At 39.7% G+C, this 27,234-nt stretch overlaps 1 protein-coding gene and 1 pseudogene across 1 annotated transcript in view; both read left to right on the top strand.

The window, feature by feature from the left end:
- SYNPR (synaptoporin) overlaps nucleotides 1-27,234 on the top strand; it is a 286,268-nt gene that overhangs the window by 187,016 nt on the left and 72,018 nt on the right. The window lies entirely within an intron of this gene.
- Nucleotides 24,567-25,150, top strand: LOC136167779 (high mobility group protein B3 pseudogene; annotated as a pseudogene).

Raw genomic sequence — 27,234 nt, 5'->3', positions numbered from 1 at the left:
TAGGAAGGGTTCTTTTTTCTTTTTTCCATTTATTTTTATTAGTTGGAGGCTAATTACTTTACAGTATTGTAGTGGTTTTTGCCATACATTGACATGAATCAGCCATGGATTTACATGTGTTACCCATCCTGATCCCCCCTCCCGCCTCCCTCTCCATCCCATCCCTCTGGGTCTTCCCAGTGCACCAGCCCTGAGCACTTGTCTCAAGCATCCAACCTGGGCTGGTGATCTGTTTCACCCTTGATAGTGTACTTGTTTCAGTGCTGTTCTCTCTGAACATCCCACCCTCATGGAAAAGGGCTCTAAAATGAATAGCCCTTGTCAGTGAAGACCAGAGAGAAACTGTGTTGCTTTATGGAGATCTTCTTAACAACATTCTAGAAAGGCATTGCCTTTCTTTGGGATTGGAATGAAAACTGACCTTTTCCAGTCCTTTTTTGTGGGTTAACACTTCCAAATATATGTTATCCATCTATTAGTCAATGTGTTATATTGAACACTACCTCTGCTGGCCTGACTTAGTGATGATGCTGAAAGTGATTGAAGAAGATTGAAAGATGAAGTGTCTAATATGAATAAAGTGTCAATCAAATGCAAATAGAGGGGAAAGACTATCAAGACATCAAGAATGTCTCCTGTGATTTTATCTTGGCTGGCCAAGTTTATAAATTAGAGGTGTGTCTTAAACATGCTGCATTTTCCTTGATTGTAAATAGATAGTTCATGAGTGTATGGTCAGACAAAATTTACTAATTAATGGAGGTCCCAGTCTTTTACCCCATCCATGAAAAGGCACTAGACTTTACCACCTTTGTCCTCCTTTCCCCTACCCTCTGAAGAGAGAAAGTACAGAAACAGAATTGTGACCAATATAGATGAACTTGAGCTCTTCTGAGCAGTCAAATAAATGTCTCCCAAGAATAAGAGCACACTGGAATTTGTATCCGGAGTTGCTGTTGTAGAACCCACTTATTATTTAAATTATTCACATCAATGATTGTAAGTCTAAGTAAGCTATACTCTGTTATATATGACAGTTCATGAACACTGGGCTAAGAGAACATCAGCTTCATAGATAATGAGCCTGTTTCAAGGAGGCTGCAAACTCAAATACCAGCAGTGCCAGGCAAGTCCCATCAGTGATGGAGTGGACAGGGCATGAAGACATCACAGTGCAAAAGAAATGGAGAAATAGCTGCTGCCACTCAGGTCTAAGAAGAACCTCAGGTCTAAGAAATGATGGGATCCTCACTGACAGATGCTAAAAACAGGGCAGGGCAGTTCGAGGAGAAACTGAACATATGCATAATTTTAAATCTCTCTCCTAAGAGATTTATAAATTACAAAGGGCAAAATAATAAACTTTATAGTGGAGAAACCCAGTAGACACCACCTTAACCAAGGTTAACATCACCAGAAATATGATAGCATGGACCCCGTGGTGAGATCACAAAATTGCTTCTGTGGCCCTTTTTGATGCAAATGCATAGCTTCAATCTAATCACGAGAAAAAAAGAGGCAAACTCAAGATGAGACATCCTGTGAAATAATTGACTAGTAATTATCAGAAGTGCCACAGTCATAAGACCGGGAAGAACGAGGAGCTGTCATCAGTTGAAGAAGACTAAAGAGGCATAATAACGAAATGCAGTGTGGGATCCTCTGCTCCAGAACAGAAGAAGGATATTAAGAGAAAAATGGTTGAAATTTGAATAATCTCTGCAGGTGAGTTAAAAATATGAGATATTAACATTAGGAGAAAGTGAGGAAAAGATAAACGTGAACTCTCTATGCTGTCTTTTTTTTTTTTTGCAAAATTTCTGTCAGTCTAAAATTAGTTTAAAAGAAATAAGTAGAGCAGAAAAACAAAGAAAAAGAAATGGTGAGATTCAGAAACCCCAACACAGCACTAACCTGTAGAAATACAGTGGGAGACATGAATATGAGTTACACATGTCATTTTAAATTTTCCAGTAGCAAAGTAAGAAAAGATTGGTGAGATTAATTTTAGCGAATTAACCCACTATGTCAAAAATATTATTTCAACATGTAATCAGTTTGGAAAACTATTGAGATCTTTTATATTCTTTCCTGTTTTAAGTGTTCAAGATCCAGTCTCAGTTGAGACTAGCCACTTTGCCAGTTCTCAATTGCCTCATGTGGCTAACGGCTACCATATTGGACAGCACATTTACCACCATCAGGACACAGTCTGTTTGCATCTTTTATTATATTTCTGCTTCTTTCTATGAGGGTTTTGTTCTTTCCTACTATAGACTCCTCTTCCTTCCCTCACTTTACGAGCATGTATCTGTTACAGGCATTGTTCTATGCACAAAACTGACAAAAATTTTCAACTTTTTGGAGCTTCCATTCTTGAGGAAATGATTGACTTAAACCGTAGCTATGGTATATTAGTAAATTATACAGTAATTAGAAAATAGTAAGTGCTATGGAGCGGGAGTGTTGAGGGCATGGAGCTGGGTAAAGGGTCTCTGGTATGCTGAGGGTAGGAAAAGCTAAAAGAGGCAGGATCTAAACCAAACCCTGATCACCTATGGCTTCATTCTGGTATTTTCCGCTGTTTAGTTTCAACAGACAGTTTTGAATGGAGCGATTAATGGAAAAGTTAAAAAAAAAAAAATAAAGTGTTCTACTTTGACTAATTTAGGACTTAATAAGGTCAAATCCAGCTTAGTCATAAAGGGCAACACCTGACCGCTATTTTCAATGTCTGGTTTAAAGAAGTTGATAATGTCCCAAACGGCCAGCCCTCCAAGTAAACAAAGCAGAAATATGCAGGAGCTACCCTGTAAGGACTAGGATATCTCAGAATAAAAGAGGGGTTTGAAATTATGTGCTTCCCTTATAGCTCAGTTGGTAAAGAATCTGCCTGCAATGCAGGAGACCTGTGTTCAGTCCCTAGGTTGGGAAGATCCCCTGGAGAAGGGAAAGGCTACCCACTCCAGCATTCTGGCCTGGAGAATTCCATGGACTATATAGCCCAAGGGTTCGCAGACTCAGACGTGACTGAGGAACTTTCACTTTTTGAAATTATGTAGCCCACTGCAATTTCTTGACATGAGTCCAGAAAGGTTTGATCAATAGTTTGATTCTCTCTTGCCCTGAAATTTGAATACTTATAGCCTGGTGAATTTAACATATTCAAAAAATTTATTTCGTATCTCTAGAGGATTGTGAATTTTGTTTACTCTCCTTGTGAGGTTCACTGTGTGTTGTTTTTTTTAACTTTTGGTCTGTAAGTGTTACTCATTGAAATACTTCCCAATTGCAGTTGTTTCTGTTCTGGGATATAAGAAAAGAGTGGCTGCAAGAAATATGTGTTAGGAATCCTTCAACCTCTGCTTTTCCAAGTCTGAGATACCTAAAGAAGTAAAAAGGCAGGAGTTGCAGCAGAAAGAAAAAGATTGTATTGTGCATATGTTTGTCCTACATCTGATTATGTGAGGAGCTTGTTGGAATATAGAATTTTAGACCTAACCCCAAATCTCTAGATTCCAGAGCTTTGGAAGATGGACCCTGAGAATCTGGGTGGTTCATAAGGTTCCTGAGTAATTCTTATGCCGACTGGGTTTTGAGAACCTTGGGTCCTGGTGTCAGAAAAGTCCAGATTTTAATGCCGGTGCCTCTGCTCATTGGCTGGGATTTTCAGAGGGTTTGTTCTAAAGAATACTGAAATGCCTCCTGCGTGTTGGGTTCTCAGTCCATCAGGCTGTGTAACAAGAAGACCAGGGGATTTGGATCCAGCATACTAACCCCTACTGTGCTGGGTCCAGCAGGAAAACTCTTCAGAGCTCTTAATTGTGATATTTTAACAAATGATTTTCTTCCTGTTGTTTAATGCAGCTGGCATCAAGGCTGCTTTTATCGCTTTGTTTTGCTAAGGGGAATGCAGGCATTTGTTTCTGCTTCTTTTCTTTTCACTTGATGTACTATATTGCACATATTTATAGTCTGAGTAGGCAAGAAAGAGAACTGGTGCAGACTTGTGCTTTCAAGACCTGCCATGCGGACCTGGGCAGGGACATGTCAGAACTCCAAAAACGAGCCAGCAGGTTCTTTGTTTGCACTCTGAACATAGATAGCCCTTTTACATCTGTGGTTCCCATCTAAATAGCTCTTCTTAAAGGATAAAGCATGTTATCAGGGCCTAAGAAGTAACTTGTAATTATGAGCTCTCGAATGGACTCAGGTACTGTTTAAAAGCACCAAATGAAAGAGAAACTTAGAAGGTTTGTGCTCTTTAACTAGACCTTCGAGCCCTGGATAAACTTACTTTTTATGATACAGTCTCTTGTTTTTACTTCATTTTTTAAATTACAAAAGTAATAGCTGCCCATTGTATAATATTCAAATAATACAGATATACTAAGGGAAAAAATGAGAGCTATCACACACCAGTCAATCCGGTTCTATCCTGTGCTGTTCCTTCAAGACTGTGCTAGACATATGCAAATAACTGAGATCTTTAGATTGCACATGAGACCAGACCAATTCAAAAAAAAAAAAAAAAAAGAAAAGAAAAATAGGAGGAATCTCTTGGCCTATATAATCATACTTACCTGGGTTGTGCTAGCTTCAGGAATGGTTGGATCCAGGGTCTCCAGCAGGGCAGTCTTTGTTTCTCTCATCTCTTACTCAGCTTGTCCTCTTTCTGTGTGTCTGTCCCCTCAGTGGCCTTTCCCCATGTGTTGGGAAGGATAGCTATCAGAAGGCCTGGATTTGCTCCAGATTCAAGACAAAATAATGTCCTATCTCCCTTCAAAAATGTGTAAGTCCTAATCCTCAGAACCTGTCAATGTGTTGTCTGACATAGCAAAGGAGAATTAAAATTGCAAATGGTATTAAAGTTGTTCATCAGCTGACCTATTGGCTTCCCTGGTCGCTCAGAGGGTGAAGAGTCTGCCTGCAATGAGGGAGACCTGGGTTTGATCCCTGGGTTGGGAAGATCCCCTGGAGAAGGAAATGGCAACCCACTCCAGTATTCTTTCCTGGAGAATCCCATGGACAGAGGAGCCTGGTAGACCACAGTCCACGGGGTCGCAAAGAGTCAGACACGACTGAGTGACTTCACTCACTCATCAGCTGAACTTAAAATAGGAATATTATCCTACATTATTAAAGTGGACCCAAAGTAATCACAAGGGTCCTTAAAAATGAAAAAGGGGTTAAGAACAGTTAGAGTCAGAGGAGATGTGACCATGAAAGTGAGATCAGACAGAGAAAAAAATGTGACAAACCTCACCCAAACATCTATTGCTGGATTTGAAAATGGAAAAATGGGACCATGAACCAAACAAGTGGATGCCTCTGGAAGCTGGAAAAAGCAAGGAAATGGATCCCCCTCATTCACCCCAGAATCTCCAGAAGGGAACACAGCCATATTGATATGATGAGACTTTTGTCATATTTCTGATCTACATAATGATAAGATAATAAATCTGTGTTCTTTTAAGCCGCCATGTATTTGGTGATCAGTTCTAGTAGCCATAGAAACCTAATATAGGGCCCAAAATCAAGATTTTGTTTCTCCTTAAAATCAAAATTGTTAAAAATCTGTGGAAGGCTTCTGACTAGCCTAGCTTGGTTTTCAGGCAACCTCCATCCCTGTCACATTGGTCAGCAGAACAGGATACTGTGATTGTCTAGTTCTGATTACTCTTTATGGCAGGGAAAAGGGATCGACTCAGAGCTGCATAACTGGCATGGGAACAGAGAAATTCCCCAAAAGGAAGCTTGTGTGGGTTTGTTGTTTATAGCTTGTTTTTAGAATGGATTTGTGAGATGTATTTTGTTCTATAATTTTCTTAATTCTCTTTACAACATATTTTGGAGATATTTCCATTTCAATTTATTTAAATCCTACTTTGTTGTCTTTAGTAGCTGCCTGTTATTCCATTGGGTAGATGAGCCAAACTGATTTAGCCTAGTTTCCTGTTGATGGACATTTAAGATGTTTCTAATCTTTGCTTCCAAAGAAGACTGAATGTACTGTCCTTCAGTGTATCTCTGTGCATGTTATAGGACTTACTTGGTTTTTTTCCCTCAACATTGGTAATGTGAGAGTGTGATGAAGAACAGAACAAGGATGGGTGTAGAGGGTAGAATAGTGTCCCCCCCGACACACGCAAAATATGTGCAAGCCTGAATCCTCAGTATTTGTGAATGTGAACTTATTTGGAAGTAGAGTCTTTGCGGATGTAATTAAGCATCTTGAGATGAGATCATTCTAGATTTAGGGTGGGCCCTAAATCCTGTGATGAGTATCTGTATTAAGTACAGAAAAGGAGAACACACAGAGACCATGGAGAAGGACATGTGAAGACAGAGACAGAAATTGGAATGATGCCTCTACAAGCCAAGGGATGCTAAGAACTGCCAGCAGCCACCAGAAGCTGGGGGAGAGGCAGCACTCCTGTCACAGAGCCTCTAGAAGGAACCAGTCCTGCTGACACCTGACTTCTGCTTTCTGACCCTCCAAATTGTGACAGAGTGAATATATGTGGTTTTAACCCACCCAGTTAGTGGTAATTTGTTATGGAAGCCTTAGGAAACTAAAACGCAGGTTGTGAAGGCAACTGGTTCTCCTGCCCTCCTTTGTTTGGCTTGTGGGTAGCTGTCAATCACCTGGGAAGACAGAGGAATGACAGGTTAGATCCCAAAAGCCATAAAGCACACAGGGATTATTTTGATGTCTATTTCTTGTGAATGTGCTTTGTGATTTTTAATCTTCCAATGCCATTTTGTTTAAATTATGAAATTAGTTTACACTTCAGAGTCAGCTTCCAATGAATGTATCGAAGAGAGACAGACCCAGTGTGGAATAAGTAGCAAAGAAAAGTAAAGGCTTAGGCAGAATCCTCTCAGGTGATCTATAGCAGCATAGATTTTTAATAGTTTTGCATAAGGGGAATGAGTAAATAGATAGAAGGAAGGGAGGGAGAGAAAGAGGGAAGAGAAAAAGACAGAGAAAGTAGACCCCGTGATGAGGACTAGTTGAGACCTTTGAATGCCCCACTTGTGCTAAAGTTAAGCCCTTTATATTTAATTTACAAACAAGGCTCAAAATGCTCATAATGTGCTTGTTGTCCACTCTGGTGACACAAGCTGGCCATGCCTCCACTCTCACTACCCCCACTATTTCAAATCAGATATTGAAATGTAATGAGCAATATCCCAGTCAAAGAGCTAGGAATCTGATTCTTTTTGATCAGTAAAGCACTAAAGCCAAAACCAAAAAAAAAAAAAAAAAAAGAGAGAGAAAAAGTCAATAAGGTATACAGGTGTAATCACAGTACACAGGTGTGTTTACTGCACTGAACTGATATGGGAATTACCGCTGGGCAAGGAAGCTCCTGCTTGGTAATTGTCAGCTGTATTTTAAACTGCAGTCTTAAATGTTTCAGGGGAAAAGAAAGAAAGGGCAGATGTTGATATGCCTGTCTGGGGGCTGTATAATGTTTCACTGCCTGTCCTTAATCCTGCTGAAGGTGACAGAGTAAGTCATGGAAAACGGAACAACTCTAAGAAATCTCTGTCTATGGTACCTGCCAGACTGGACATAATGCCTGTCTTTGACTTGGCTTTTCAGCACATACATAGTCTTGGCTCCTGGCACTGCCTCTTCTGACTTTTCCTCCCCTCATCAAGGCCCATTGCAAATTCTACCTGCCGCCTCCCCCCACCTCCCAGGATATATCTTCAAGGGAACAGATCATAAATCTTATTAAATTGTAATAACTGATATTTACTATAGGATAAGGCCACTAGGGACCAGTAATTGAATGAAGATGTAAACCAGTGTTAGTAAGAATCAGACCAACCAAGAATTGCAGCATCCCAAATAAGCATTCTTCTATTTTAGCATTTCCTTGAGCTTCTGATGAATAACTTTTTGCTCTTAGTATGCCTGAGACGTGCTCTTTTTATAGCTTTTGATGTGCTTGTTTTCTCAGTGCATTTAAATTGGGTCACAGGGCAGGAACTGACACTGGTCTAAAGCTTCCTCCAAGAACGTGCATCTGTGATTGTGTTTATAATGTTTTCCCTGGTACAGAGATAAATGTCACCAGGGATTCTGATTAGCAGGCCCAATATCTAATGCGTTTGGAATTATGTGAGTCCCAGGGTCGCAGGGATCATTCTGCATTCAAATATATAGGAAGCATAATTAAATAGATTAATGATGTAAGGTTCTAGAAACAATGTAGTGGTATTGAATTTTCCTGCAGCTCTCTACTAGTTTCATCATTCTTTTCCTCCTCCCTTCTCTATTTTTTCAATTTATGACTTTTGCCTTCAGCCCTCAAAACCTCTATGAGCTTCTGATATCTCAGACTCTGCATTGAACTTCTCATTTGGCCCCTCTTGTTCCTGCCCCCTCTGTTAATTTCTTCTCCTCAGTATCCAAAGGCCCCCTCGTGCTTCTTAGATTAAATCCTCCACTGTTGTCATTGTCCTCTATACTTTGCTTAATTAGATAATATCTGAGACAGCTTTGAAGATGTGAGGTGCTGTCCCAGTGCTAAGTGGGATGGTTCTAATTATTCTCTTGAAGCCTCACATCACCATAATCAGCTTCTTCTCTCCCATTCTTTTCCTCTCTCTTAATCATCCGGATATGAATAATGAATGCAATCTTTCTTTAAATGGAAGAATGGAAATATAGCTGAGCTCTTTTTCCCAGGTTTGCTGTTAGCAGAAATTGAGGTATATCCAAGTGCTTCTGGCCTGGGAAAAGAAACAGGGAAAGTTGAGACACTAGAATATGAACTGTGAATGATCACAGTCTTAAAGATTTTTTAAATGACTTCAGTTTTTATTAGCAAGCCAACAAAAAATTGCTGCAGAGGATTTGGATAATTCAGATATATCCATGTGCTTTTGGCCTGGGAAAGAAAACAGGGAAGGTTGAGACACTATAATGTGTATCATGGAAGATCATGGTGTTAGAGATTTTTTAAATGACTTCTGTTTTTATTACCAAACCAACACAAAAAAATTGTTGCAGAGAATTTGGATAATTCAGAGAATTGCATAATTTGGATAATTCGGAATTTGAATAATTGTTGCACACAGATGAAAAGACATATGACATGTGTCCTCATATTTCAAATTTTGTTTGAAAATATACCCATATTAATCTCTTTTCACACACGAAATAAATTCAACCTGAGCATAATGTTTTCTAACGTATGCTTATGTTTAATGCACTGTGAACATTTAAATTGTATTTTCTTCACATCGTCATGACTGTAGGACCCCCTCTTACACACGTGGACCATATAGCTTGCTTAACCAGTTCCCACAGGTGAACAATTAGTTGGTTTCCAATCAACAACTAGTCCAATAATTAATTGGACTAAAGTAAAGAGTGCTGCTATCAACATCCTTTACATATTGCCAGCATAGTTTTGTTATTTTTTAATAATTATTTATTCAACAGAAATTTCTAAAGTTGAATTTGCTGCTCAAAGGATATGAAAGTTTAGTTTAGCACTGGATATTTAGAAAGATACCAAGAAGATGGTACTAACTCATGCTGCCCATCTTGGATGGGTTAGAAAAAGACATTCCATTTCAAAGCATCTCTTCCCTGGGCTCCCTAGGTGGCATTAGTGGTAAAGAATCCACCTGCCAGTGCAGTAGACATGGGTTCAATCCCTGGGTTGGGAAAATTCCCTGGAGCAGGCAATGGCAACCCATTCCAGTATTCTTGCCTGAAAAATCCCATGGACAGGGGAGTCTGGTTTTCTACAGTCCAATAGGGTCACAAAGAGTCAGACACGACTGAGTGACTGAGCATGCACACACAGTCAGAGTATTTCTTTCCTGTCTTTCCTTAGCTTGGACAGCTAACACTGGATTGGTCTTTCTGGATGGATATGCTTGGAAATGTCAGTTGGATTCTTAGGGAGATTCTAAAGAATGATCCAGGGCTCCTTGCATCATTCATCAGCAAGGTCCTTTATCCCTGGGAAGTCAGTTGTATCAGAGGCACATTCATGTTTAAAGAAATGCCCATTGGAGGCAGTGACTCTGGCTCTTTGACAAGTTAGAAGAGAAATTCTGAAGAAGGAAGAAAGAATGTTAAAGCTTAGTGATCACCTATACAGTGCTGACTTTGTTTGCTCTTGACTATCCTTTGAGGTAGTGAAGTTTCACTTTCATTTTATAGCTGAGCTAGATTCAAATCCATCTCTACCTGATGCCAAAGAACATGGTCTTTCCTCCCCTCTGTAACTCACTTCTGTGGTTTAACTGCTCAGAGCAGAGTTCCAAAAGCCATGAAGAGTCTGCCTCTCACTTAGCTCTATTTATCGTCTGTCAATTTTTTCTTTTTCTTTAAATATCAGTTTGGCACACATTTGGTTTTCCTGGTGTTAGAAAGCAACATTTCTCTTGTTTTATATGTAGGTCATGTTTTCATTAGAATCCTTGATATGTTAGAGTACTCTTTTTCTCTTTGCCCAAAAATGTAATATATATTCATGAAGGCTTTGTATAGTGTTATACATGGGATGTCATTTAACCTGCCTGGCAAAGTCTGTGTATAAAAGCAGGACCTACTTCTTGGAGGATATTAACATCCTGAGTCAAAGGGAACATAAACTGTGAGCTTTAGAGTTATCTTTCTATCTATGTATTGATTGAATGCTTAAGGAAAATTCTGACGTCTCTAGCTGCAGATGTTTTGTAAACCAAACAGTGAATTAAACAAGCTTGTTTCCATAAGCTGAGGACTCTAGCAAAGATAAGGTCTATATAGCATGGGGTTAGCAGCATAGATTGGCAGCTTTGGGACTGATCTTATCACTAAGTCTCAGTTTCCTTTGCTATATTATGGAGGATAATAAGATTTACTTGGAGAATCACCCTAAAGGTTAAATGAGTTAATGTACTTTCAAGTACTTAGTAGGGTGCTTGGTACCCGGTTCCAATCTTCATGGATCATCATAAAGGAAAAGATATTTTAAGAAGCAGAAAAAAATCATACACTAATTGAATTTTTACTGGAAAAGAATTAAAGGGATGTAAAAATGGACTCTCTTTATGTAGAGGTCAAGATATACCATCCCCCTTTTCTTTATTATAAAAAGTGCTATGAAGAGCTCAGAGTTACTTCATAAATGTAATTTATTTAATTATGGGAGAAATTCTTTACTTCTTTTGGAACCGTTTTCCCTCCACCCCCTCCCCAATTTGAGAATGTGATGAAAGTGTGAATTCTCCTTGGAAACATGCACACTCACATCACATTTTGAAACTTCAGGGGCACCCATCTATTCTAGGTTAAAACTGCCCCAAAACATAGAAGTTAAAGGACGCATTTTCATTTATCTGAACAGGGTCAGGAGAAAGAGGTCTCTAGTTGGGAGTACTCAACCCCAAAGTCAGAGATTCTAATCATTGCTGTGTGCTGCATATATTCTGTGCCCTGAAACTTTAGGGGCACCCATCTATTCTAGGTTAAAACTGCCCCAAAACATAGAAGTTAAAGGACGCATTTTCATTTATCTGAACAGGGTCAGGAGAAAGAGGTCTCTAGTTGGGAGTACTCAACCCCAAAGTCAGAGATTCTAATCATTGCTGTGTGCTGCATATATTCTGTGCCCTTGAGCACTCGTAATATAGAAAAGAAGACATCAGGGAATGAATTCGTGCAGTGCAATGTGGCAAGGGTGACAGTAAAGTGTACACTGAAAAGAATGATTTCATGATGCAGATTGGGGAGGGAAGGGCTGAAAACAGTATGAGAACAGTGTTTCCTTAGGCTGATTTCACAGATGCAGCAGTGGCTCAGGGTCTTTCAGAATCTTGGGAAATTTTATGAACCATGTGGCATATATTTCATCAAAATCAAAGTCCCAGATCACAAGTAACTCAAAGAATCCCCCGTGTCCTCTCCCCTTAAGAGTGATTCCCTTCTCTGGACCATAGTACCTGCTCTCTGCTGGGCTCTCTAAGCCTCTGTCTCCACATGGTTACCAATGTGCTCTTTTCAGTCTCTGCCTCCTCAGAGAGGCCCTCCCTGACCTCTTTATCTACATAGTACCCTGATTCCTCTCCATCTCTTTGCCCTGCTTCATTTGTTTCATAGCTTTTCAGTTCAGTTCAGTTCAGTTGCTCAGTCATGTCTGGCTCCTTGTGACCCTGTGGACTGTAGCATACCAGGCCTCCCTGTACATCGTCAATTCCCAAAATTTTCTCAAACTCATGTCCATTGGGTCAGTGATACCATCCAACCATCTCACCCTTTGTCATCCCCTTCTCCTCCTGCCTTCAATCTTTCCCAGCCTCAGGGTCTTTTCCGATGAGTCAATTCTTCTCATCAGGTGGCCAAAGTATTAGAGTTTCAGCTCTAGCATCAGTCCTTCCAATGAATATTCAGGACTAATCTCCTTTAGGATGAACTGTCTGGATCTCCTTGCAGCCCAAGGGACTCTCAAGAGTCTTCTCCAACACCATAGTTCAAAAGCATCAATTCTTCAGCACTCAGCTGTCTTTATAGTCCAACTGTCACATCCATACATGACTACTGAAAAAACCATAGCTTTGACTAGACAGACCTTTGTTGGCAAAGTAATGTCTCTGCATTTTAATTTGATATCTAGTTTGGTCATAACTTTTCTTCATAGTTGTTAGTATGGTATATTTACTGTTCAGCAGTTCATTTTCCATTTCCCTAACAGAGTGTGAGCTCCTAGAGGTGGGACTATGTCTATCTTGCTGATTGTCATGTCCCATCTGCTAGTCCAGTGCCTGATAGAGAGTGGATGCTCAATAAATATTTGTCAAATAATAAATTTAATAAAGTTTTATTCTCACTGTATTCATAGGTATGTTTATCTTGTATTCAGGGCAAGTAATACCAGACTTCTTTTTTTATTTGTTTTTTATTGAAGGATAATTGCTTTACAGAATTTTGCTGTTTTCTGTCAAACCTCAACATGAATCAGCCATAGGTATACATATATCCCCTCTCTTTTGAACCTCCCTCCCATCTCCCTCCCCATCCCACCCCTCTAGGTTGATACAGAGCCCATGTTTGAGTTTCCTGACCCATACAGCAAATTCCCGTTGGCTATCTATTTTACATATGGTAATGTAAGTCTCCATGTTCCTCTTTCCATACATATCACCTTCTCCTCCCCCTCCCCATGTTCAGAAGTCTATTCTCTATGTCTGTTTCTCCATTCTTGCCTTGTAAATAAATTCTTCAGTGCCATTTTTCTAGATTCCGTATATATGCATTAGAATACAGTATTTATCTTTCTCTTTCTGACTCACTTCACTCTGTGTAATAAATTCTAGGTTCATCCACCTCATTAAAGCTGACTCAAATGCATTCCTTTTTATGGCTGAGTAATATTCCATTGTGTATATGTACCACAACTTCTTTATCCATTCATCTGTTGGTGGACATCTAGGTTGCTTCATTGTTCTGGCTATTGTAAATAGTGCTGCAGTGAGCAATGGGATACATGTGTCTCTTTCAATTTTGGTTTCCTCAGGGTATATACCTGGGAGTGGGATTGCTGGGTCATAAGGTGGTTTTATTCCTAGTTTTTTAAAGATCCTCCATACTGTCTTCTGTAGTGGCTGTAGCAATTTATATTCCCACCAACATTGCAAGAGCATTCCCTTTTCTCCACACCCTCTCCAGCATTTTTTGTTGGTAGACTTTTTGATAATGGCCATTCTGACTGGTGTGAGGTGATATCTCATTGTAGTTTTGATTTGCACTTCTCTAATAATGAGCAATGTTGAGCATCTTTTCATGTGTTTGTTAGCCATCTGTATGTCTTCTTTGGAGAAATGTTCATTTAGGTCTTTTGCCCACTTTTTGACTGGGTTGTTTGTTTTTCTCAACAATATTGTACAACTCAATCAATATTGAGTTGTATTAGCTGCTTGTATATTTTGGAAATTAATCCTTTGTCAGTTGTTTCATTTGCTATTATTTTCTCCCATTCTGAGGGTTGTCTTTTCACCTTGCTTATAGTTTCCTTTGCTGTGCAAAAGCTTTTAAGTTTAATCAGGTCCCACTTGTTTACTTTTGTTTTTATTTCCATTATTCTAGGAGGTGGGTCATAGAGGATCTTGCTTTGATTTATGTCATTGAGTATTCTGCCTATGTTTTCCTCTAAGAGTTTTATAGTTTCTGGTCTTACATTTATATCTTTAATCTATTTTGAGTTTATCTTTGTATATGGTGTTAGGAAGTGTTCTAATTTCATTCTTTTGCATGTAGCTGTCTAGTTTACCCAGCATCTTTTATTGAAGGGCTGTCTTTGCCCCATTGATTTTCTTGCCTCCTTTGTCAAAAATAAGGTACCCATAGGTGCATGGGTTTATTTCTGGGTTTTCTATCTTGTTCCATTGGTCTATATTTCTGTTTTTGTACCAGTACATACTGTCTTGATGACTGTAGCTTTGTAGTATAATCTGAAGGCAGGAAGGTTGATTCCTCCAGCTCCATTCTTCTTTCTCAAGACTGCTTTGGCTATTCAATGTCTTTTGTGTTTCTGTATGAATTGTGAAATTTTTTGTTCTAGTTCTGTGAAAAATACCATTGGTAATTTGATAGGGGTCACATTGAATCTGTCGATTGTATTTGGTAGTATAGTCATTTTAACAATATTGATTCTTCCTACCCAGGAACATGTAATATCTCTCCATCTGTTTATGTCATCTTTGATTTCTTTCATCAGTGTCTTATAATTTTCTGTGTCAAATTCTTTTGTCTCCTAAGGTAGGTTTATTCCTAGATATTTAATTCTTTTTGTTGTAGTGGTGAATGGGATTGATTCCTTAATTGTTCTTTCTGATTTTTTATTGTTAGTATCTAGAAATGCAAGTGATTTCTGTGTATTGATTTTGTATCCTGCAACTTTGCTATATTCATTGATTAACTCTAGTGATTTTCTGATACTATCTTTAGGGTTTTTTATGTACAGTATTATGTCATCTGCAAACAGTGAGAGCTTTACTTCTTTTTTTCTAATCTGGATTCCTTTTATTTCTTCCTCTTCTCTGATTGCTGCAGCTAGGACTTCCAGAACTATGTTGAATAATAGTGGTGAAAGTAGGCATCCTTGTCTTGTTCCTGATCTTAGGGGGAATGCTTTCCGTTTTTCACCATTGAGAATAATGTTTGCTGTAGGCTTATCATATATGGCCTCTAGTATGTTGAGGTAGGTTCCTTCTATGCCCATTTTTTGAAGAGTTTAATCATAAATGGGTGCTGAATTTTGTCAAAGGCTTTTTCTGCATCTATTGAGATTATTATATGGTTTTTGTCTTTCAATTTGTTAATATGGTATATCACATTGATTGATTTGCATATATTGAAGAATCCTTGCATTCCTGGAATAAACCCAACTTGATCATGGTATATGAGCTTTTTGGTATTCTGTTTGCTAAAATTTTGTTGAGGATTTTTGCATCTATGTTCATCAGTGATATTGTCATTTTCTTTTTTTGTGTGTTGCCTTAGTCTGGTTTTGGTATCAGGGTGATGGTGGTCTCATAGAATGAGTTTGGAAGTGTTCCTTCCTCTGCAGTTATTTTAAAGAGTTTTAGAAGGATAAGCATTAGCTCTTCTCTAAATGTTTGACAGAATGCTCCCGTGAAGCCATCTGGTCCTGGGCTTTTGTTTTTTGGGAGATTTTTTATAACAACTTCAGTTTCAATGCTTGTAATTGGGTTGTTCATAATTTCCATTTCTTCCTGGTTCAGTTGGGAAGATTGAACTTTTCTCAGAATCTGTCTATTTCTTCCAGGTTATCTATTTTATTGCCATATAGTTGTTCATAATAGTTTCTTATGATACCAGACTTTTAATTCAAGATAAGTGGTCTGCTTTTTAAATGAGTTGGTATCAGGAAAAGGGGAATCAATTTAAAGAAGGATATTAAGTAAATGAAAGGATAAGTGGTCTACAGATGTGATCTGACTCATGAGAGTGATGCCAGTGACTCATGTTTGGGAAATACTGGTCTAGAAACAGATCAGGAAACAAGGAAAGAAGCACCAGGCCTAGAAGAAAGGGGAATATTATCTTAAATTCACATCAGCATACTGAATGATAGACTTTGCCTGCCCACAATTGTAGTCTGTCTTGCAATGTTGAGGTACTGTTCATCTGGCGTTTATTGAATATCAGCTATGAGTTCAGTGTGGTGGAGAGTAAGTGTGATGAAAAATCCAACCCCATCTTCAAAAGTGAACCTTGGAGACAGAGACATGGACACCAGGATCATAGAAATCAAAATGTGATCAATGCTATAATAAAGGTCCAAAGAAGCCACAGAAAAGTAGCATTTGTTTCTCTGAAGGTAATCAGGAAACCCTTCTCTGAAAACAAGACATTTGAACAGAGCCTTGAAGAATGGGTAAGATTTCAATCAGCAGAAATGGGGGCCAAGGCACTTCCATGGTGGTCCAGTGGTTAAGACTCTGCAGTTCCAATGCAGGGGGTGCTGGTTCAGTCCTTTGTTGGAGAACTAAGATCCCATGTGCTGCACAGTGTGGCCAAAAGATTTGTTAAAAAAGAAATAGGAGCCAAGACATTCCAGATAAAGGGGACTACTGAAATAAAGCCAGGCAGAATAGCAGCAAATAATATGGGGATATGAGCTCACAGGGCACTGTGAAGACTATATCTATGGACTTCAGAGGAAAACTGGTGTTAGCACTTCCACTGTACCTGCTTTCATCTCTTTTTGTATCACTGATGCCACATACTTTGTCTGAAAAGTATTTCAGGTGATTGTGTCCATGTCTTCACAGAAAGGAGCTTCATGGCTCCCCGGGTGGCTCAGTGGTACAGAATCCTCCTGCCAATGCAGGAGAGATGTTTGATCTCTGATCCGGGGAGATCCCACATGCCTCAGAGCAACTAAGCCTGTGGTGCACCACAACTACTGGATCCTCTGGCAGCGGCTTCTAAAGCCCACACACCCTAGAGCCCGTACTCCTCAACAAGAGAAGCCACTGCAATGAGAAGCCCGCACACCGCAACTATAGAAATGCCCACGCAGCAACAAAGACCCAGTACAACCAAAAATAAATAAAATAAAATTATTTTTAAAAAGAAGAAAGGAGCTTCAAGAATGCATCGCTACTTCCAAATAACCAACCTCAAATCCCCCCTTTTCTGAAAAGAAAATACCTAGGAAACCCCATCCTTTGTTTCCATTGTAAGCATGCAGGTAGTGATCAATCATGGCTCTGGATTTGCACTAAAGGGATGCTTGTCCTTGACTAGAAACTCCAGAAAATGGGGGCCTCACTTGCCAGAACCCTGAGAAGCTCTGTGGAACAGGAGCTGCTCTCCATCAGTACCAGGAATCCAACTAAATCTACCCATGAAACTATCAAGAGTCCACACCAAGCACAAAGGCTCTTAATGAAGTCCTTCATCTCAAAGGGGAAAAGAATCCTTGAAAAGAGATTTCCCCTGGTAGCCAAATGCATAAGCCTCCACCTCCCTCTCCCTAGAAACCCCCTGTTGGGTAATTAATGTCTTTTGCAAGGCTTTATCCTGCTGCTTTGCAATACCACACCCCCATGTGTCAAGCTCATGACCTTAGTGATCATTTTTTAAAGTTAATATGATCTAATCTGCCACTTTATCTTCCCATTGTGCTTCAGAGCTAACATCCTACTTAATTTTATCAAAGGTCTTTGTCTCGAGTTATAGCATGGAACAGAAGATTCTAGGAAGGACATTTTAATATTAAATAATGCATAAAGAAGTGAGCCACTCTTCCCAGTGGTTCAGAAGCTCATGCTGATTCCTAGCTCTTGCCACATGCTAATATCTCATTTTGAGAAAACTTGCACTTTGAAGGATAACCACAGGAGAGCAAGCTCTCTCTCTCTCTCTCTTTCTTTGTCTCTCTACCTCTCTCTCTCTCTCAATTAAAAAGCAATCCATGAAGTGAATTTCTCTCTTGATCTCTTTGTCATTAACAGCTGATTTTAAACCAGAATGCCCTTCACAGAATATTAATGGCTGTTACACAATGTTAATTTGGAGTCAAGTAAACTTTAGGGAAAACTGAGTTAAACCAAGTTGAGTAGGTGTATTTACTGAGGTCATGGGATGAAGCCTTTGATAGGTGCTCTCCACCACTAATGTTCAAGAGGACTGTGTAATTTGCAGCATTTCGCAAAATGAGCGTTTCCATGGAACCCTTTTTTGATAGAGTATCTGGAGAGACACATGTTCATCCACTAAGTGTTAAGCTAGCGGAAGAAAAAGAAAGCCTATGTCGAAAACAGATGCTCAGATGTCCCCCGGAAATTCCAGCTTCCTGGACAGATACTACTGTTGCCTGAAAAACTGCTGGGTAGGCCACTTAGGCATTGTGTTGAACTTGGCAGAGAGGTGGAAATATGGGAATACACCCTGCATTTTCCAGTCTAGCTTCCCTCCAATCTTCTCATCCATGTGATAGGGTAATACCTTCCTCACAGAACTGCTAATAGAATTGTCAAAATGACTAATCAATCAGCTAAACAATCAGCTAAGTAGCCGATGTGAAGTATACATTCAGTCAGTGTATGGTATGCTGGTATGTCAAGGTCCTCTAGGGTCTGCTTCTCAAATATTACTATCTATGCAGTCTCACAGGAGCTTGTTAAATGCAGATTCTGATTTCGGTATGGAATGGGTGCTAAGATTCTCTGAATTTATTTTCCTAATTTGAGAACTGTATTTTGAGAAGCAAGCATCTCAGAGATGTAAAAGGAACCAAACAGAGCCTCAACTTTTAAAGAGTTATAATATGTAACTGTATAATAAATAAAGTTACCTAAATGGCAAGCAGAGTTCTGATACAAATGATGCACTTTGGAAGACACTGTTATTCTCACTCCCTTCGGAACGATGGGTGACTTTTCCCTTTGAACTGACTGTGAATGATGAGTAGACTTTGATCAGACTTGGGGGTCACAGGTTCTGGCCGTGCCAGGAAGATGGCACACTCCCAGAGGTGAGAGAGTGTATGGGGAACTTAGGAGATGCTCAGGGGGCGGTGAGGAGGAGGCAGGTATAGAGTGGACGGTAAGTTTCTTAGTCACAGGTATCAATAATACACAGTCTAGGTGAGTTCTGAGCAAATGTATGTTTCTCAGCGCTGCTGTAACAATCTACATGGCTTAAAACAACAGAAATGTATCATCTCACAGTACTGGAGTCTAGAAGTCTAAGATCAGACTGTCGATGGGAAATTTTTTTCAAAGTGTCTCCAGGGCCATGCTCCCTCTGAAACTTACAGGGGAATCCATCCTGGCCTCTTCCTGACTCCTGGCAGTTTGCTGGCCGTCCTTGGTGTTCCCTGGCTTATGGCTGCATAACTCAGTCTCTGCCTTAGTCATCATGTGGCATGCTCTCTGTGTCTCTGTCTTCATGTGGCCATCCTCTTTTAAGGGTACCAATCATGTTAGATCAGGGGCTCACCCTACTCCAGCATGGCCTCATTTTAATTAATTACATCTGCAGTGATCCTTTTTCCAAATAAGGTCATAGTCTAAGGTACTGGGGGCTAAGAATTAAGTACACCTTTTATAGAGGATTCAATTCAACTCATAATAACAAATATATTTGTACTCATTGGGCCCCAGCAATCTCCTGCACCCTGTCAGATGAAATTCAGAAGTGACTCTTTTCCCCTAAGCCCTGGAAACAAAGGAAGGTCCATAGAGCTGAAGACCTCTGCCTTTTCTGTCTTCACTGCTTCCCAAGTAGGAAAAGATCTTCAGGACATCCTAGGGGTCATTGAAATAAGCCGGAAATTCAGGTCCCTGAGGCTGGGAAAAATCAGGGCAGCATTAGAATTCCCACTGAAGCCTTATTTCTCTTTTCTGCCAACTTCTGCAGGAATGTTATGTCATTCCCAAGGAGCTTCTGGTAGCGCACGCCCCAGAAGCACCCTCCCTATTGTGTTCACACAGCAGAGTCCAATAAAATAATGACGTTACAAAGTCTTTCTCCCTCGACTCTGTGAGAAGCAATGGCCAACCTTTTTTTTTCCCCCACTTTGCTCTTGTCCAGTGAAAGCTCAGTGAGAACACTGTCCACAATGTGAAGTTTGTAGGTAGGTGAAAGTGGGTACAGGGCTACTTATTTTACCAAATTTAATTGTTGTCTTGAAAAAATGGGCTCTTTAAAGAAAAGAAGTGACTTTATCTCTTTCAATTATATACTTTCTGACTTTGTAGATGAATTCATTGTCACCAAGGTATACAACATTTTGTAGTCCAAATAACACTGCTTCCTATGTCTTTGAGGTTAGCAGCGTGAAAGGGGCATTTCACATAAAACCCCTGCCAGTATGGCCATGAGCAGTAATAAGTTTTTCAAGCCTGCTCTGTCAGGTCGATTGTCCATCCCAGATTTATTCAGAGCATCCATTCTCTGTTAAAATGAAGAATGTTGGCTGCATTATGTGGACAGAAGAAAGCAATAAAAGGACATGAAAGGAATATCTGTTTTCAAGGCAGCGAGAACAAGTTGCAGGCTTGGTGTAGCCACTGTCCCCATTTGAAGAAAATAAGCCCAACTGGCTATGTGGAGGTGGTAGTTCATTTTAAGCCATATTTAAAGACTGCTTAGAGACACACTGGCCCCAATCCAGACCGCGGTCAGTCGTCTTTTGGTCCCACCAACTAAAATGAGGCAGACACCAGGCCCCAGACATATTAGGCACAGACCAGCAAGGTTTGACATCCTTATGTTCTCAGTCCCTGTCCTAAGCAATTGAGTACATTTCCCAAGAAGGCATAAACCTTGGAAACTGTAATATGCCATGCTAAGAGAAAATAAACGATCCTCTGCGGGCTAGGCTTAATTTTGCAAACTCCATTTCCTGGAGATAATTGGCCACTGGACACTTGCAGGAGGATTAGTCGGCTGGAAGTTTCATCTCCTCCCCTGAAATCTTCCCCAATCCTTCCAGCCTGAATTAATCTTCCCTCCGTTGTGCTCCAGTAGCCCTTGATCTCTACCTCAATTGTAACTCTTATCACAGCCTCCGTTGGCATTAGTGCTATTTCTGTGTGTCTTATCTCTCCTACTAGACTCTAGGCTCTCTAAGGAACAAGACTCAATCCTAGTAATTCTTGTATTTATAATATCTACAAAAGGGCAGGTATGTCCTCATTAGATATTTATTGAAAAACTGAAGGATGGATGGAAAGAGGATTTTGTGATTTTCTCCATCATTATCAAATGTCACTTTCTCCCATCACACGTGGTTTCAGTCAAATCCTTTGGAGGAAAGGTCTGGAGCACTTGAGAGATTCTGAAACTTTAAAGGAATAGGAGATCAAGAATGGACTTGTAGACACAGTGGGGAAGGGGTAGAGTGGGACAGATGGAAAAAGTAGCATCAACATACATATGCTATCATGTGTAAAATGGACAGCTGCTGAGAAGTTTCCGTATAACACAGTCTGGCACTCTGATGTCCTAGAGGGGTGGAATGGGAGCAGGGGGGAAGTCTCAAGAAGGAGGGGATATATGTGTAATTATGGCTGATTACGTTGTTATACACCAGAAACCAGCACAACATTGTAAAAATTTTAAAAAGTGGGGAAAAAAGGAATAAGAATTTCAAGGGAGTTTATAATGAGTCTTTTTGAAGATTAAATGAGTTAACAAAAACTGGCTGTAAGTAGCCCTACTTCTTTTGGAAGGTCCAGGAATGCACAGGGGCTGGAGACAGACTATGTATGCCTAGGAGTTTGGAGGTTGCAAGTAACACGATTTGCCTTTGAGCAACAAGTGAAGTAATTTATTGGAAGGTCTTAGGGAAGTTCACATAATGAAAGGAAATACTGAGGAATTGGGCTCCAGAAAATACAGGAAATGGGGCAACTCAAGACATACATACTGTTGAAACTAAGAAATGACTTTGATTTATAGTCAAATCTGTGCATTGCTATGGAAATGATTCAACTCAACCCCTCATCCCATTCTTATATAATACCACTCAAGGGCCTAGATCCAGAAAAATAATCTATTATAGTTGTCTAAGTTGGACCACACACACACATTCTTGGCTTAGAAATGTTCCTTTTGAGTAAGAAATGCTGTCTCTCAAAGAGATGTGATTCCCCAAAAGAAACCAAGGTGCTACTAATAAGAGAAACAAGAATAAGTGCTTGTCAACCAAAGCACAGCTAATGCCCATTAGAGTTTACCTTGGAAAATGTGCAAGTCAGAAAACCACTATAAGGGATGAAACTCCCTTAGAGCTACTAGGAAAGATGAAACACTAGAAAAGTTCTATTTGTTAAGTAAATTAGGCTTTAAATTCCAGTGCAAGACATTTGGACAAGTGCTTTCAAATAGTTTATTCATCATTTGTATTGCCCACATATTTCAAGAGGTTTTTTTTTCTTTTAACCTATTACATTTCTTAGGACACCTTCTTTTTTATAGAAAGATGAGAGGGCCAACCTTGAAAGAAGTCATCAAATAATGAATAAATCAGAAATTAGAATTGATGGAAGCATTAGGGTAACTGAAAGTTTGTCCATGTTTTTCTGTTTTCTCATGTGGGTATGGGACCAAGTTACAGCTTGGAGGAAAGATGAGCAAGCTGATTTTATTTAGTGAAATGGAACTTTAGGAGTTGCATTTTTCCATTTCCAATTTCTTTAATTAACCTGTGAAAATTACATTTTGTCAACAGATACTCATAGTGTATCACCTACTAATATTCTCATGGTAAAAGTAAATAGAAAAAGCTAACGTCTAAACCTTTGAAGTACTTTTGTATATCAGACACTCTACTCAGAGCTTTACATGCATTTCTCATTTAATGTTTTTAAGGACTCAGTGAAAAGAGGTACTCTCCGTGTTAGGAAAATAGGAATCAGAGAAATTATATAACTTGCTCAAGATTACACAACTAAGTGGCAGAAAATAAAGTAATAAAGTAAAATCAGAAAATACTGGTGAGGAAATGAATACACTACACACACACTAATACATATAATTATAAACATGATTATTAACTGCAGAAATTATTTTCTGAATTGTTTAGATGAAATATACTTGCAATATGCTACTTATGTGAACTATCTAGAATATGCATATTTGTAGAAACAAAAGTATATTAATAGTTTCCAGGGGAAAAAGAATGGGAGGATGGAGTGTGACAACTCATAGGTAGGAGACGTCTTTGGGGGGTGATGAAGATGTTCTGAAATTAGACAGTGATATAGGTTGCTCTGTGAATATACTAAAGGCTATAAAAGTATTAAAAGCCAGGATGAATTTTGTGGTACTATATTATGGTTAGTTATGTTTCAGTCAAGCTGATGCTTTAACATAAAAACCACGATCAGTCATTATCTCCCTGAGATGGTAAGTTTGTAGAGTGACTTGTAGTTCCCCAAACTTATTATTTTCATGCACTTCTATAACTTTACCCTTTGTCTACAAAATTCTTCCCACTTTCCCACCCAACCCCTTTCCTGCCTTGTAAATTTCTTATTCCTCTTTCATGGACTGACTTAAATTTCATCTCTACTAGGAAATCTCCCTGAATCCCTAGTTCAACCATGAGCTGCATTTATCTGAAGGTTCACATTTTCCTTCCAGCAAAGATCTTATTCCATGGTAATCATTTGTTTGTGTGTCTGTGTCTCCACTAGTGTATAAGCTCCTTAGGTATTTGTGTTTTGAGGCATGCTACAATGTTTGGCAGGTAATGGATACTTAGAAATGTTTACTGAATAAATAAACGCTTGAATGTTTGAAGATAGAAGATTAAATGTTTCCAGGTTGAAGGATTCTATGATATCAAGGTATTTTCTGATATCAGAAAGTGTCTTGGATTTAAACCTGAAATACTTGGTATGATGAATTGAGATTACCTATGGAAATCCATGCTACAATGAGTAATTATTTGCCTCCTAAATGTGAGATTCTAGCTCAGTCCTCACATGTCCCAGGATAAGCTGAGCTCCGTAAGAGAAACAAATAAGTCTTCCTACCTCATGGAATGTGTGTGTGCATGCTCACTCGCTCAGTCATGTCTAACTGTTTTGTAGCCCTGTGGACTGTAGCCTGCCAGCCTCCTCTGTCCATGGGATTTTCCAGGCAAGAATACTGAAATGGGTTGCCATTTCCTTCTCCAGAAGATCTTCCCGACCCAGGGATCAAACCCACATCTCTTGTATTGCAGGCAGATTCTTTGCTACTGAGCCACCTGGGAAGCACACCACATGGAAAATTGTTGTACAATAAACAAACTATGTTGCAGGACCCAAAAATACTTTGTTGGTGTATTTAGCCTTCGTTGTCAGTAATCCAAGATATTTGAAGCTTTGAATCCTGGGTCTGTTGTGGTGGGAAATAGACCCTTTGGTGAATAAGTTTTATGCAGATTACTGTCCTTCCAGAACAATGTCTCAGTGCTCTGCTACTGAAACATCCTGTGGTTTGAAACATTTGAACAAAGTTATCTCATCAACATATGTATTAAGAGTGTACATACAGACTAGCAAACAATACAGTCAAGATGGCTAAAGGTGATCCCAAGAAACCAAAGGGCAAGATGTCTGCCTATGTCTTCTTTGTGCAGACGTGCAGAGAAGAACATACGAAGAAAAACCCAGAGGTCCCTGTCAATTTTGCTGAATTTTCCAAGAAATGCTCCGAGAGGTGGAAGACCATACCTGGGAAAGAGAAGTCTAAATTTGATGAAATGGCACAGGCAGATAAAGTGCACTGTGATCGGGAAACGAAGCATCATGGACCAGCTAATGGAGGTGAGAAGGAGGACCCTAATGCCCCCAAGAGACCAGTCTGGACTTTCCCTATTCTGCTCTGAATTCCACCCAAAGATCAAGTCTACAAACCCTGGCATCTCTACTGGAGATGTGGCAAAGAAGCTGAGCGAGATGTGGAATAACTTAAGTTTCAGTGAGAAGCAACAAGGCGGTGAAGCTGAAGGAGGAGTATAAGAAGGATATTGCAGACTCTAAGGCTAAAGGGGAGTTTGGTGGCACCAAGGGTCCTGCTAAAGTTGCCCGGAAAAATGTGGACGAGGAAGATGAAGAGGAGGAAGAGAAAGAGGAGGAGGAGGAGGAGGAGGATGAATAAAAAAATTGTTGCTCTTTCGCCTTGTGAATACCTTAGAGTAGGGAGTGCCGTGATTGACACACCTCTCACCCAAGGTGTGTCTGTTGCCATCATTAGGTTTAATTAATACCCATTTGGCTCACAATCATATCGTAGTCTCTCAAAGCGCTCTAGCAATTGTCATTGCTTTACATGAAGCGGCCATGGGTGTCCAAAGCACCTGGAAACTATATCAAAGTTGTACGTATTTCCAAACATTTTTAAAACGAAAAGGCTCTCGTTTTCTCCTCACTATGTGCACTTTGCTGTGGTGTGACAAGGCATTTAAAAATGTTTCTGGGTTTGTTTGTTTGTTTTTAATTTGTAAGGTGGTGTGTTAATGCTATGGTCATTGGCTAGAAATCCCGAGTTCTCAACTGTACATGTCTATAGTTTGTAAAAAGAACAAAGCAACCAAGACACACTCTTGATTCTCCTTGCTTGGTATGGAGACTGTCGGAGTGATGTCTTCCAAAGGGGCCGTAGCTCAGGGCATGCACTGTGGGGCTGGACTGGTGGACCCTGCAGTGGGCATGCATTTAGCTTCAGGTTGTCTTGTTTTAGTATATAGCGACATAGCATCCCGCTGCCATTCTTAGCTGTGGAATAGGGAGGTGGTCAGTTGGTGTGAGAAGTGTTTTGGATCCTTTTTAGTTGAAGTGCAGTAGTTTTAAACTGTTTTTCTTTGAAAAAACCATAGAACTCTTCATTGTCTGCAAAGCCAAGAGCCACTGCACCAATGAAAGTCCAAGAACCTTCTGTACTAAACATGATCTGCAACGTTCTTTTTTTTTTTTGGTATGTTTAGAATGTTGAAATGTTCCTGAAGTTAAATAAACAGTATTGCATTAAAAAAAAGAGTGTACATACAATGAATTTTCATCAATAAGATTTCTGAACTCAAATCTCATTATATAAGCAGCTGTCGGCATCTGAGAGATAAGAGATCACCATCAGTGAAGAAAATAGACCCTCAAAACATTGCCTTCATGGAGTTTACATTATAGAAGTGGAAGAAATGTAAGGGGAAATAATTTCAAGCAGAGAGAATAATTAGGATAAAGGTGATGTTTGGTAAGTCGAAGGAGAACAGGATAACTGGGGCATAATGCACATGGGAAAGCAGTGTGATCATTATTATTATTCCTCACGACAGACAGACTTACTGGTCACAATTCTTTGTCCCCTTCCCCAAGCTAGTTTTTGCAATGTCAGTCACCATGGTCACATGAGACAGAGTATATTTCCCTGCCCATTGATGTCTAACTTGTTAGGTGACTTGCTTTGGCCAGTGGAAGGTGCGCAGAATGGTGTGACATTGTCCAGATGAATCCTTAACAGACATGGCGTATTCCTGTTTGCCTTCCTGTGCTTCTACCATCAGCAAGAAAAGGCCTCCAGGTAGACACGCCACCCCCCCCCCCTTTGTCCTGAGTGCCAGAATTAACATTAATCATGAAGCAGAGCTACTCCAGCCAGAAACACAAGGGCAGAAGTAGGTGGTGGTTGTTATAAGCCTCTGAATTTCGACCTGATTTATTATGTAGAATTTACAGTGGCATTGGTTACCTCATGCAGTCTTCAATAGTAACTTTACACATTATTAGTATACCTTTGTCTCTATTTTTTCACTTTTAAAAAAAACATTATTTATTGTGAGAAGGGGGCAACAGAGGATGAGATGGTTGGAAGGCATAATCATCTCAATGGACATGAGTTTGAGCAAATTCCGGGAAATAGAGAGCAGAGAAGCCTGGTGTGCTGCAGTCCATGGGGTCACAAAGAGTCGGACATGACTGAGCGACTGAACAAGAACAATTTGTTGTTCATATAATCTACAGTTGCCTAAACGTTTCTGAAAATGGCAGTGTTTGTAAGTCATAAATAGAACCAACATGAGCCTAGCTATTTTCTTTCAAAGAAGAAACCTCATCTGACTAGACCCCTAAGTTCTTCTAGCCATTTGTTTAGTAGAAGGAAAACAAAGGCCTTTTCTCTTTTCCCCACTTCTGTTTACACCTCTGCACCAGGACATCTACTTTTTCAGTTTCAGAGTTTGACAGATT

The sequence above is a fragment of the Muntiacus reevesi genome, chromosome 4 (assembly GCF_963930625.1).
Source record: "Muntiacus reevesi chromosome 4, mMunRee1.1, whole genome shotgun sequence".
NCBI lineage: Eukaryota > Metazoa > Chordata > Mammalia > Artiodactyla > Cervidae > Muntiacus > Muntiacus reevesi.
This window is presented reverse-complemented; position numbering and strand designations above follow the sequence as displayed.